The following is a 6,000-nucleotide window of genomic DNA, read 5'->3' as shown; positions in this document are numbered from 1 at the left end:
GAGATTAAGAATTCCTCATATCAGTGATATCATATGATACATGTCTTTCTCTGATTGACCTATTTCGCTCAGCATAATACCCTCCAGTTCCATCCACATCATTGCAAATGGCAAGATTTCATTCCTTTTGATGGCTGCATAATATTCCATAAAACTATTTTGAATGAAATACTTTACCTCATTTTTTCTCATTGAATGTTTAGAATATAATGAGATTTATATGTGGCTCCTCCCATCAGCAGTATACCTGAGATATATACATGATACTTGCTGAAATCTCTTATGAGATGTAATAGTTTGTTCATTGACATTTTTGAAATTTTTATGCTTATGCTACCTTCCTATTTTGTATTTCCTCTTCCTTTTTCTTTTGAAGATACTCTACCTTATTGTGAACTCAATTGTCCATTTAAAATTATTTTTAAAAATGTCATCCAGCTTTCTAGGTGTTACATTATAGGAGAGTTTAGAGTTATATGATCTATCGCATGCTGTAAATTATGTTCTAGAAATTCATCCATTTCATGTAGGTATTAAAGTTATTTATGGGCTTCTCTTATTTTTCTAAAACAAACCAACATTTATATTTATTTGGAACAATTAAAATTTTTAACAATTCAAATTGTTGCAAGAAAGTAAAATAAAATGTTTTCCCTGAGAATGATTTGAGAGGAAATTGCTGACATGATGCCTCATTACCCCCAAATGCTTTAGTGTTTATTTTCTATAAATAAGAACATTCTTCTACATACCAACAATCTAACCATCAACGTCAGGAAATTATCACTGATTTATTACTGTAATCTATTCCACAAAGCGAGTTCAAGCTTTGCCATCTGCCCAGGAATGTGCTCCATAGCAGAAGGATCCAGTCCAGAACCAGGAACTGCACTGAGTTATTGTGTTGCTTTGGTCTCCTTCAATTTGGAACACTTTCTCAGTCTTTCCTTGATTTTTTGACCCTGATGATTTTGCACATTACAAGTCAGTAATTTGTAGAATATTACTCAATTTGAGTTTCATGTGTCCGCATGGATTGGATTCAGGTTGTGCATCTTTGGCAGGAATATCACTGAAATGCTGCTGTATTCTTCTCATTGTGTCCAAGAAATTAAGGACTTGATTTTGATTTATCCTATTAAGTAAAATGGTGTCTGCCAGGTGTCTTTCTCCATTGTAAAGTTACTCACTTCCCTTTTGCAATTAACAGGATTTTATGGGGAGTTACTCTGAAATTATGTAAATATCCCATTCCTCACCAAAATTTCTTTTCTTTTTAAAAAAAGTTTTAATTTTAATTCCAGTTAGTTAACATACAGTGTAATATTAGTTTCAGTTGTACAATTTAGTGATTCAACACTTCCATATAACACTCAGTGTTCATCACAAATGCACTCCTTAGTCCCCATCACCTCTTTCACCCATCCCTCCATCCCCCTCACCTCTGGTAACCATCAGTTTGCTATCTATATTTAAGAGTTTGTGTTTGGTTTGCCTCTCTCTCTTTTTCCCCTTACGCTCATTTGATTTATGTCTTAAATTCCACATATGAGTGAAATCATATGGTATTTGTCTTTCTCTGACTGACTTATTTCACTTAATAAGTGAATGATACTCTCTAGCTCTATCCATGTTGTTGCAAATGGCAAGGTTTCATTGTTTTTCATGGCTGAGTAATAACCCCCCCCCCGTGTGTGTGTGTGTGTTTATCTATCTATCACATTTTCTTTATCCATTCATCAGTTGATGTGCATTTGGGCTGTTTCCATAATTTGGCTATTGTAGATAATGCTGCTATAAACATTGGGGTGCATGTAACCCTTTGAATTAGTATTTTTGTATTCTTTGGGTAAATACCTAGTAGTGTAATTGCTGGATCATAAGGTAATTCTATTTTTAATTTTTTGAGGAACCTCCGTATTGTTTTCCAGAGTGGCGGCACCAGCTTGCATTCTCATCAACAGTGTAAGAGGGCTCCTCTTTCTCCATATCCTTGCCAACATCTGTTGTTTCTTTTGTTGTTGATTTTAGCCATTCTGACTGGTGTGAGGTGATTTTTTATTGTAGTTTTGACTTGTATTTCACTGATCATGAGTGATACTGAGCATCTTTTCATGTGTCTGTTCGCTATCTGGATGTCTTCTTTGGAAAAATGTCTATTCAGGTTTTCTGCCCATTTTTAAATTGGATCATTCATATTTGGGGTAATGAATTGTATCAGTTCTTTATATATTTTGGATACTAACCCTTTATCAGATATTAATTTGCAAATATCCACTCCCATTCTGTAAGTTGTCTTTTAATTTTGTTGATTGTTTCCTTTGCTGTGAAGAAGTTTTTATTTTGATGAAGTCCCAATAATTTATTTTTATTTGTGTTTCCCTTGCCTCGGGAGACATATCTAGTAAGAAGTTGCTATGGCCGATGTCAAAGAGGTTACTGCCTATGTTCTTTCCTAGGATTTTAATGGTTTCATGTCTCACATTTAGGATTTCAATTCATTTTTAATTTATTTTTGTGTATGATGTAAGAATGTGTTCCAGTTTCATGCTTCTGCATGTTGTTGTCCAGTTTTCCCAACCTCATTTGTTGAAGAGACATTCTTTTCCCCATTGGATATTCTTTCCTGCTTTATCAAAGATTAATTGACCATACGACTGTGGGTTTATTTCTGAGTTTTCTATTCTGTTCTATTGATCTATGTGCCTATTTTTGAGCCAGTACCGTACTGTTTTGATCATTGTACACTTTTGTAATATAACTTGAAGTCCAGATTGTGATGCCTCCAGCTTTGTTTTTCTTCTTCAGGGTTGTTTGACTATTTGGGGTCTGTTGTGGTTCTACACAAATTTTAGGAAATTCTCTGTGAAAAATGCTGTTGGTATTTTGATAAGGATTGTATTTAACTTGTAGATTGCTTTCAGTAGTACAGAGATTTTAACAATATTTGTTCTTTGGATCCATGTGCATGGATCAGTTTCTTTTCTTTTTTTTTTTTTTAAAGATTCTATTCATCTATTTGAGACAGAGAGAATGAGAGAGACAGAGAGCACATGAGAGGGGGGAGGGTCAGAGGGAGAAGCAGACTCCCTGCCGAGCAGGGAGCCCGATGCGGGACTCGATCCAGGGACTCCAGGATCATGACCTGAGCCGAAGGCAGTCGCTTAACCAACTGAGCCACCCAGGCGCCCTGCATGGATCAGTTTCTTTCATCAGTGTTTTACAGTTTTCAGAGGACAGGTCATTCACATCTTGTTTAGGTTTATTCCTAGGTATCTTCTTGGTTTTGGTGCATTTGTAAATGGGATTGATTCCTTAATTTCTCTTTCTGCTGCTTCATTACTGGTGTATAGAAATGCAACAGATTCCCTATGTTGATTTTGTATCCTGTGACTTTGCTAAATTCATGTATCAGTTCTAGCAATTTTTTGGTGGAGATTTTGGGTTTTCTATATGGAGTATCATGTCATCTGCAAATAGTGAAAATTGTACTTCTTCCTTACCAATTTAGATGCTTTTTATTTATTCTTCTTTTCTGATTGCTATGACTAGGACTTCCAGTACTATGTTGAATAAAAGTGGTGAAAGTGTCTATCCCTGTCTTGTTCCTTACTAGAGGAAAAGATTTCCATTTTTCCCCATTAAGGATGATATTAGCTGTGGATTTTTCATAAAAGGCCTTTATTATGTTGGGGTATGTTCCCTCAAAACCCACTTTGTTGAGGGTTTTTTTTTTTTATCATGAATGGATATTGTACTTTGTCAAATGCTTTTTCTGTGTCTATTGAAATGATCATATGGTCTTTATCCTTTCTTTTATTTATGTAGTTCATCACATTGACTGATTTGCTCTAGGTTTATTATTTCCTTCCTTCTGCTGGTTTTGGGTTTTGTTTGTTGTTCTTTGTCTGGCTCTTTGACGTGTAAGTTTAGGTTGTTTATTTGAGATTTTTCTTGCTTCTTAAGGTGGGCTTGTATTGCTATATACTTCCCTCTTAGGACCACTTTTGCTTAATCCCAAAGGTTTTGGACTGTTGTGTTTGCAGTTTCATTTGTTTCCATATTTTTAAATTTCTTCTTTGATTTCCTGGTTGACCCATTAATTGTTTAGGAGCAAGTTGTTTAACCTCCAGGTATTTGTGGTCTTTCCAAATTTTTTCTTGTAGTTGACTTCAAGTCTCATAGTGTTGTGGTCAGAAAAGATGCATGGTATGATCACAATCTTTTTGTACTTGTTGAGGCCTGATTTGTGACCCAGTATATGATCTATTCTGGAGAATGTCCCATGTGCACTTGAAAAGAATGTGTGTTCTGCTGTTTTAGGATGAAATGTTCTGAATACATTTAAGTCCATGTGGCCCAATGTGTCATTCAAAGCCCCTGTTTCCTTATTGATTTTCTGCTTAGATGATGTGTCCATTGATGTAAGTGGGGTGTTAAAGTCCTCACTATTATTATATTACTATCAATTATCTCCTTTATGTTTGTTATTAATTATTTTATACATTTGGGAGCTCCCATGTTGGTGCATAAATATTTACAATTGTTAGATCTTCTTGTTGGATTGTCCTTCTTATTATGATATGGTGCCTTTCTTCGTCTCTTGTTACAGTCTTTGTTTTAAAGTCTAGTTTTTTTCAACACAAGTATTGCTATTCTGGCTTTCTTTTGGTGTCCATTTGCATGATAGATGTTTTTCCACCTCCTCACTTTCAATTTGCAGGTATCTTTATGTCCAAAATGAGTCTCTTGTAGGGAGCATATAGAGAGGTCTTGTTTTTTTTATCCATTCTGACACCTTATGTCTTTTGAGCAGAGTATTTAGTCCATTTACATTCAGAGTAATTATCAATAGATATATATTTAGTGTCATTTTATTACTTGTTTTGTTGTTGTTCCTGGAGATTTTCCCTGATCCTTTCTTGTCTTTGTCACTTTTGCTCTTTACTTTCCACTCAAAGTCCCCCTTAATATTTCTTCCAGGGTTGGTTTAGTGTCATGAACTTCTTTATTTTTTATTGTCTGGGAAAGTCTTCATCTCTCTTTCTATTCTGAGTGATAACCTTGCTGGGTAGAGCATTTTTGGCTGCAGATTTTTCCCATTCAGCACTTTGAATATATCATGCCACTGTCTTCTGGCCTGCCAAGTTTCTGTTGAGAAATCTGAGGTAGCCTTATAGGTCTTCTCTTGTAAGTTTAGGACTTCTTTTGTCTTACTGCTTTTACGATTTTTTCTTTATCAGTATATTTTGCAAATTTAATTACAATATGTCTTGGTCTTGACCTACTTTTGTTGACTTTGATGGAAGTTCTTTGTGCCTTCTGTATCTTGATGTTTGTTTCTTTCCCCAGATTAGGGAAGTTTTCAGCTATTATTTCCTCAAATAAATTTTCAGCCCCCTTTTCTCTCTTTTTCTTCTGGTTCTCCTATAATATGAATATTCTTATGTTTAATGGAGTCACTGAGTTCCCTATCTATTCTCATGTTCCATAATTATTCTTTCTCTCTTTTGTTCGGTTTCATTATTTTCCATTATTTTGTCTTCTGTATCACTAATTCATTCCTCTGCTTTTTCCAGCCTGAAGTTTATTGCATCAAGCCTGTTTCCAATCTCAGTTATTGCATTCTTCATTTCTGTTTCTTTTATAACTCTTTTATCTCTATGGTAAGGGTTTCCCTGTTGTCGTTCATTCTTTTTTTGAGCCCGCTGAGTATCATTATGATTGTTGCTTTAAATTCTCCATCAGGCATGTTACTTATATCTGTTTTGCTTAGATCTCTGGCCATGGCCTTATCTTGTTCTTTCATTTGGGATGAATTCCTCTGTTTTGGCATTGTGCCTAAGTCTCTGCTTTTTTCTCTGTGTTAGAAAAGCCAGCTATGTGTCCTGCTTCTGAGAGTAATGGCTTCATGAAGAAGAGGTCATATAATATCCAGGACCTGGTGCTTCAGGGAGCGTCTCTGCTGTGTGCTGCATGCACTCTGCTATTGTGTTTTGG

This window comes from Leptonychotes weddellii, chromosome 6 (assembly GCF_054177405.1).
Source record: "Leptonychotes weddellii isolate Sample4059 chromosome 6, ASM5417740v2, whole genome shotgun sequence".
Classification (NCBI taxonomy): domain Eukaryota; kingdom Metazoa; phylum Chordata; class Mammalia; order Carnivora; family Phocidae; genus Leptonychotes; species Leptonychotes weddellii.
Note: the sequence above shows the minus strand (reverse complement) of the source record.